This window comes from Cupressus sempervirens, chromosome 9 (genome assembly GCF_028749045.1).
Source record: "Cupressus sempervirens isolate cs-2001-9-10 chromosome 9, ASM2874904v1, whole genome shotgun sequence".
Classification (NCBI taxonomy): domain Eukaryota; kingdom Viridiplantae; phylum Streptophyta; class Pinopsida; order Cupressales; family Cupressaceae; genus Cupressus; species Cupressus sempervirens.
Genome location: NC_143126.1, coordinates 420,637,688 through 420,646,427, shown reverse-complemented (window position 1 = coordinate 420,646,427; position 8,740 = coordinate 420,637,688). Strand labels below are relative to the sequence as shown.

Sequence of the window (8,740 nt, the reverse complement as noted above, 5' to 3'; positions counted from 1 at the left end):
GGAGAAGTAGAAGTCAAATTTTCAGCCAAACATCAAATTCATAGCAAAGACCATGGCTATCAAAAGAAATCTATTTATGTACTTCATCTCACCAAAATTGATCGCATGAATCCTCTAGAACAAAGTGAATACTCTTTAATGAAGCCAAGGTGAAAAATGTATACTATGGCACTCTGTTGAAGCAATTCTGTGAAAACCCACCAATAGCCATGGTGCTTGGTAGTATCTACATATGGACTTATGCATATAGCCTTGTCTAATCATCAAGTCATAGTCATGAAGAATAGGCAATAGAACCTAGGTGTGAGGAGAAGGTTCCAAATATTGATTATTTGAATGTAAGGGAAAATGTGATCTTTCAAAAATAGTCTAAATAGCACTAGAGGTGTAGAATCATCATGGAAATCCCCTTTCTCATTCTCAGAATGCATGCAGTGTGATAAAGGTTTCATCACTTTCCAGAGATTTCAATCAAGAGCAAAATTTATTCTTGGAGCAATCTTGTAAGTAAAGAACTTATTTATTGGTGAAAAGCTCTCCTCTTGGAGTGATCAATGGCTCCATATCTTTGATGGAAAAGAGGACCATTCCAGCCATTAAGCTCATACTCAGAAGAAATCTAGTCAAAAGTTTAAAGTCTTCAAGTCTATGAACCATGATCAATCTATTGATTGTCTATGTGAGATATATACTACTTCCGATGATTGGAATATTTGTAGTTAAAGGAGCATCTTATCTTGGGGCATTACCAAATAACCCATTGTACCATGTTCTAATGATGATTCAGTTCGTAGTTCGACTTGCTATGAATATAGGAACAATGACCCAATTATTCAATGTGGGGGAAGAAGAATGCTCAGGGATCTTTTTATGAACATATGTCTTAGTCACTTGATATAAAAGAGGAAGGATAGAATCTGCAGAGCTGAATTGTACTATTGATGGGTTTTTCTTATAAATTCCTCACAAGCTAAGATAGACATGTGGGATTCTATGAGAATTTGATATAGTTTTTTGAGTTCATACTTGGACTTAGAATTCTTCCCTTAGCAATGGTGACACACAATCCTAGAGAGCATATTGAAGAGATAAGAAAAAATAAATTTTCCATGTGGTGGAAGCACCTGCAAATGTTTTAACAGAAATAAGAGAAATGGTTGTTATAGTGGCTAAAAAAGTTGTTAGCTCCTTCAAAGGTGTCGGAGTTGTTGAACTATTTTTGACTAGAAATGGTTACATTTTTCTTAATGAAATTACACCTAGGCTCACAACAGTGGTCATCATACAATTGAAGCATGCTATGTATCACAATTCGAGCAACATTAATGGGCTACTCTTGATCTTCCTCTTGGTGATGCTTCTATGAAAGTACCTACTGAAATCATGTATAATTTGCTTGGTCAAGATGAGAGAGAGAAAGGCTTTATTAAAGCTCATCAACTTATGAAAAGAGCAATATTAGTTACTGGCACAAGTGTTCACTGATATGAAAAACCCGAAATGAGAAAGCAATGAAAGATGGACCATATCACTATTGTAGGACCTTTAACAAACCTAGTTAGAGTAGGAATGAAGTTGATAATAGATGGGAAACTCACGATAGGAACTTTGGCTTGAGAAGTACACGAGTTTTAGAAATTTCTTCAAAAATTTCAGCTAAAAGTTTTGTGACAAGCTCTAAAAATGAAAATTTAGCTAGCCCATAAGTGGGTATTATAATAGGTGTGAGAGCCATAAAGAAAAGATATAAAATGTTGTGGTAGATCAAAAATGGTCAAAATGTTTGACCATATGCAGATAAAAAAATGAAATAAAGAACCCGAGCCCAAGCCGTATTTGGAAGGTGAAGAGATCAAATGTGGCAATTAACATTTGAGAAGATAAAGAGTCCAAACAGAGCATTTGATGAGAGAAACATAAAGCATTGAATTGGCTCTCAATCATACGGTTTGGTTATCATAACTTATTAATTTAAAAGATTAGAGCCATTATGACATATCACGGATTACTTATCACAAGTGTCCAATCAATATTTGATTGCATGTCAAATTTACAGTTTCCTTCTCACATAAAGAACATCATCCACATCCATTGGAGGGAGGAATATGAATCAACAAGAATAGAAAGGAAGTAAATATTTGACAATAGGATTAATAGGATTGATTCCCAAGAGTCAGTTATGAAACTAAAAAGTCATGGAAAGTTATTTATTGGTAATATTTTTCTATGGAGGGTTCTTCTTTTTCTACAAGAGTAGGTATTGTTGGAGTAGAAAGAAGGGCATTTAGTTTTCTATATTTTTGTTTATGTAAGGAAGATTGACATTCAATTTTTGTAATAGATTTGGCTATAGATTGTAAGAAAATATAATTAGAGGGTTGTGTTTAAAACAAGAAAGGTTTTGTCGTGAATCAGAGTATTTGAGCATTACTTTTTCTAATCAATTTTGATTAGAGTATCATTATAGTTAGTTTTGAACACTTTCTTGCATTCTTATTCAAATAGTGAATGGGTGATAGATTAGAGTATTTTCATTCATTCCTGTTGTAAAGATTGGGATGTTTAATCTTCATTTTTATTTCATGTCATTGCATTCATATAATCTACATTCATATTGCATTACCATTATCAAGAAGTCGTAGAATTTGTGGGTTCTTGGTGTTGGCTAGGTTTAGGAGCTAAAATTTGCCTAAGTTAGTTTTGTCTAGGGCTAGCTTGGTTTTCCCTTTTCTATTCTCAGGTTAAGAACTTACCCAATTAGTTTAGGAACTAGTAAATTCATTGAATATCTTTTGATAAGAGAGCTATACCTTTCAATTCAAAGGAAATCTATCAACCTGAAGATAGATTATCCAACTATTGGTACCTTGTTGTTCTTTCATATTTGGGCATTTGAGAGTTAAATTAAAAAGGAAAAATTTGTTTACCAATAGATATCATTTGCACCTTGTCAAAAATTCACACATTGTCAAAACATTGCAACCTTTGTCAAAACTTTGAAAACTTTAGTCAAATACATTCAAGACTTGGAAAACATGGCAACTTGTGATCCTAGATGTGCTTGGCATAGCTTAGATTCCCTCTTTACATAACACCCACTTACATTCACCATAGTTTGAGCCTCATACTTGCAACTTCTAGGCTTCATCTTGCATCTTTTAGTCCTTATTTAGTATCCCTCATCTTTCATATTGCATTCATTAAGGTTCAGTGTGCATCCCTTAGTCTTTGCATTTCCATCTCAAAATTTGTAGCTTGCATCTCCCATTTGCATTTTTGCATTACTCAACCTTCATCTTGCACACTTTAACCATAATTTTGGGTTTCTTAACCTTCACTCTAAACTTTCATCCTAGTCTTAGCACTATCCTCTACTATTTAGCTCATTGTGTCATCAATCTGGAAATCCTAGCACTTAAATTTGCCTTAGTTTTAGCCAAGTTTACCAATTGCACCCTAAAACTACCAACTGTGCCCAAACTAGCCCCAACTACACCATAGACAAAGTTAGTACTATTTGAGTATAATTGGTGGTCTAAGGACCTAGTTTGGGCTGCCAAACAATATTTAGAGACTTTAGAGGTGTCCCTAGGTGCCTAGATAGGCCCCCTATATTAGCATGCCCCGATTTGCATTCTGCACCTCCTAACCTTCATTGTCTTCACTTAGGAAATCATTCCTTAGGTCATAACCTTCATTCTACATCTCCAATCCAATCAAAACATTAACTCCAACATCCTGGCTCCCTAGTAGAACAACTATACATTCACCCAACTCAAAAACAACAATCATTGAACCCAGTCTCCCAACTATGCCATGAAACTACCAACTACATCCAAACTAGCCCCAACTACACCATAGGCGTAGTTGGTACTAGTGGAGTGCACTTGGTGTTTTCAAAGCATTTTTGGGCAACCATAGGACCATTTTGGGCCTCCAAACTGCATTTTGGGACCCTAAAACTACATTAGGAAGCCTCTGAAGGTCCCCATTTTGCATATGACCCAAAAAAAAATCTTGCACCCAAAACTTCATTTTGCATCATAAGACCTTTTCATATTTCATATATAATCAGCATAACTAGCATTTTGAGCCCCCCAAACATCAGTTTGAACCCAAAACCTTTAAATTTAGTCAAAAAATCTGAACAAAGTATTAGTCCTAGAGTATCTCCTAGTGTTGATGGATGATGGATCTTCACTAGTCCTTTTGTTCTTTTTGTCAATTTTTTGGTCAAACTATGTCTATGTCTTGATGGATTTGACCTTTTCATCTTTATCAACTTGATCTTTTTGTCTTTTATCACTTTTTGGTCAAGATCCAAAGTCCATCTTCACAAGGTTAAATTCTTAGACAATATACTTTCTGAAGGTTTCTCCTAAGTTCAAAACCTTGCATATACCCTTATCATTATCACCATCATATTCCTAATCTCACTAAATATAATTTTGACTTACTATAGTGGTATATCCCACCTCATCTTGCATTGTTCAAAACCCTAGCACCATTCCCATTATACAACATTATCAACTTGTCTATCAACCAACTTATCTCCTTGGTCACCTATCCTCATTTTGCATATCCCAAACGTCATTATCAACCCTAGAAGATCATCCCTTTATTAGTCCACCTTGCATACATAAACCTCTAGAATCATTACCAAGCACAAAGTCTAACCCTAATAATCATTTTGCATACCATAGAGTCATTTTCATCTCCTTTAGTCAAATTCCAAAAATGTCACTTTGCATTTGCATTTTCATAGCATCCCTAGGACATTTTCACTTTTCATATCAAAAACCTACTTCATTTGGCACTTTTCTAGATTGCATAACATCCCTAAACATCTAAAAATTAAAAAAACACTCATATCTTGCATACCCACTTCCAGATTTCCAAGTTTTTCCCTATTTTACCAACTGCATACTTCAATGCATAGTTGGTAGTTTCAGTGCATAGTTGGTAGTTTTAAAGTGCACTTGGTAATTAGGGATTTCATTATAGGTTCTAGAACCCTAATCTACACTTTCATATCTTTCATTACTTCCCTAAACCTTAGAAATCAGTCAAAATTACTCAAATCATTCACATTTTGTATTTTGGTCACCCTAACACCTTTGTTTACCAACTGCATACCTTCTACTTACCAACTTCTTACCTTTAGGGCCCTAAGTGCACCAAGGGAACACTTGGTACTATTTGAGCATAGTTTGTAGTTTAGGCATGCACTTGGGAGGCAGGAAGTCCATTTAGGTTTTCCTCCACTACATATGCATGCTTAGGTATCATGCCAGCACTCATTTGGACACAATCATCTCAAAGATCGAAAGAACTTTATCAACCCTTTTTTTATAAGGTTTCAACACAACCAAAACCTCATTCAAGAAAAAAGAAGAGCAATAAAACCCAACAAACATTCACCAAAGATCAAATTGAGGCATCACAACTATTACTTTTGGACCCCTTAAACATGTATCTACAAGATCACCATAATCAAGAGATGACACAACAACCCCTAAACAACACACCCACTATGAGTTTTTCTTCAAATTCTTCCCCTACACATGGGATGGTTCAATGGAGTCCTAACATTGAACCTATATTCATTCTGATACTGCCCAGAGGTGGAACTATAGAAACCACACCCAAAGATGAACAAATACACTCCTTCAAATTTAGTAAACCCAACACAAGTACCTTCAACTCCAACACATCAAACAAACAAGAAGGTACTATATGCCTAAGTGATCACTCTGATACTGATTATGGCATCACTAAAAAGAAATGGCTAGGGCATATCAAGACAAAAATTTCTACAAACACTTCAAACTTTTAGAAGCCCAAGAAATTGTCAAGTTCAACCCAAACTTGGAGGGACCTAAGTCTAAACATCAAACCAACACAACAATTGAAAACATACAACCCATGATCAATTTGGACTTAGATAAGGGAAAGAAAAAAAATTTGGAGCTTTCAAACACAATAATGGAACCTATAAGGTCCCATCAAGAATAAACCATCAAAATCCTCCAAAGTACATTTGAACACATCAACATTAATCCCTTGTTTGAATAACCACAACCAATGAAGTGAAACATGACTCTTCCTAAATATCCCAAGAGGATGTTAAGACTTGATATCAATTACATGATGCAACAACAAGGTGTGCCTAAAGGGACTTGTACTCTAAGTATACCAAACATACCTCCTTTGTAGGAAAATCAACAAAGCACACCTTTGCTCCTAACTCTACCAAATATTATGACGTCAAATGGTATGAAGCCTTCCATAAGTACACCAAGTGAAACATAAATTGCATCAATCCCTATTGATTTACAAAGGAAAAATCTTATTGACATTACACCCATTCCCAAAAGGAACATGTCACATTGTCAATTTAATATGGTGTCCCAAGTAGAAACCTCTAATACACAAAGGTACCAAAACAACAATACAAACATGATGTTCAATTCTCAAGGACATAACCAACTCCCCAAAAACATCAACCTATAATAGTCCAATGACTTAATGTTTCCAACACACATTTGACATATCAACAGCAACATCAACCACCTCAAGTAGTGCAAGCATCCAATGTCCCTAACACACAATCCAATATAAACCCACTTAACTTACATGCAATGTACCAAAAATAATTCCAACAACAACAAGAGCAACTCAAAGAATAGTTGGAATACCAAAGACACCTTGAGCAATAAATTACATATCAACAACACTTGTTGCAACAACAACATGTGCTAAAAATACCTCTACAACAACAATCACATACATGGTCCCACATGCAACCAACAGAGATATCTGAACAATAACTACAACTAATGGCACAACAACAACACATGGTACAACAATCACAGTCAATACAGCAACAAGTACCACAATAAATACCACAATAAGTACCCAAACATGTATTGCAACAAAGACCCTTTTTACGTTGAGGTACTTAGATACCTCCACCACCTAGTGACACATCATCGTACTCTTCAAACATAGAAATGTCAAAACTGAGTAGACATAGTTCTTGCCATAGCAAGTGATCTACTCATAAACACAAAGACTTGAAGATAAATCTATTATGCAAAACAATAATGAAGAATTACTACAACAATTCAAACAACTTTCCAAACAAGTTGAGGCATTAGGAGTCCAAAAGAAACAAGCTCTATATATAGAATGGGTCTTACATACCATTTCATTTGATAAAAGTTTGTGCATGCCTCCATTCCCAAAACACTTCAAGGCTCCAAGATTCAAAAAATACCAAGGAAAAGGTAACCCCATTGATCACATCTAAGAATTTTTTGCGTCTTATACCAAAATCAATTATGAGCCCACCTACCTCATGAGATTGTTCCCTCATTCTCTAGGTGGGCCCATAGTTGAATAGTATTCCAATCTTCCTCGTACTATCAAATCTTGGTTAGAGTTGGTAGACAAATTCATCTCCCACTTTGCCTTTAACATTACAAATTAAGTGACACTCTCTGATTTGTGCTCAACTAAACAAAAGATGGGAGAACCATTTATCACATTCTTACTACATTGGAGAAGCTTAGTTAGTCAATGCTCACTAGACATTCCTGAAGAACAACAAGTTAACATGTGCATTGAAAACTTTTTCCTTGACTTAATGTATGAACTTAAAATCAAAAGTCCAAGCACCATTTATAAACTAATGAAAAAAGGGTCTAGTATTGAAGATGCTCTTATCCATAAGGATGTCCTCAAGACGAACAAGGAAAACACAAACACCAACTAGTCTAATGACAACAAAAAAATTTTCTCCAAAAACAAGAATGTGACCAATGATGGCATTGTGGATGCATGTACAATTATCACAACACAACCTTAACTAACTTTGAAAGGTGCAAACCCTAAGAATTCAAAAACTTCAAATCAAACATCACCTCCATAATAGAAAGCTGAGACTTCCATGCAGGATGGACCTCGAAGACATCCTAGGACCAAAGATATAAAATTCACACCTTTGGGATACCTCTTGAGACTGCACTTCAACAACTACTCAGTAATAACTTCTAGTAGTTACCCCCAATCAAAGATGAGCCACTAACTAAAGCTTCTTGGGACAATAAAAAATTCTATGATTACCACCACACCAAAGGACATAAGACCTCATCATGTTTATAACTAAAGCATGCAATACTAGGCCTTATTGATGATGGTGTGATCATAATCGATCCATCATTGCTAACATCCAATGTTGATCACACTATTTTTAAAGATCTTTTGTGTAATCACAACAAAGAGAAACTCTCAAGTTCAAACTCAAATTCACAAGCTAATGTGAATTACACATGTACTGGATATGACTACACCATCAACTATTTCAAAGAGTCTAATTCTTGCATATCCACATTAACCTTAAAGGCTGAAGACCCTCATTTCACTTTCACTACATGCCATACCAAGATCACCCTACTTGGAGCTCCATCTAGACCTACTACCTGTACTAAACTTGCACCCCCTAGTAGACCTACTACTCCTACTTCATATGATTATAGCCTTGTTGAATAGCTCAGTAAGACCCCTATGCAAATATCCATCTTGGACCTACTATGTGCATCTCCTCAACATCAAAAGATCTTGGATCAAGAACTTAAAGAATTAGTAGTACCATATAACATTGATGTTTCCCAGTTCTAGCCATGGTTGGGAACCTATCTGCATCAAAACATATCACCTTTTCCCCTTAGGATATTCC

The 8,740-nt window shown here is 35.4% G+C and overlaps 1 pseudogene; it reads left to right on the top strand.

The window, feature by feature from the left end:
* The first annotated feature begins 209 nt into the window (after window positions 1-209).
* LOC149539089 (protein PIN-LIKES 7 pseudogene) lies at window positions 210-895 on the top strand (annotated as a pseudogene).
* The last annotated feature ends 7,845 nt before the right edge of the window (window positions 896-8,740 follow it).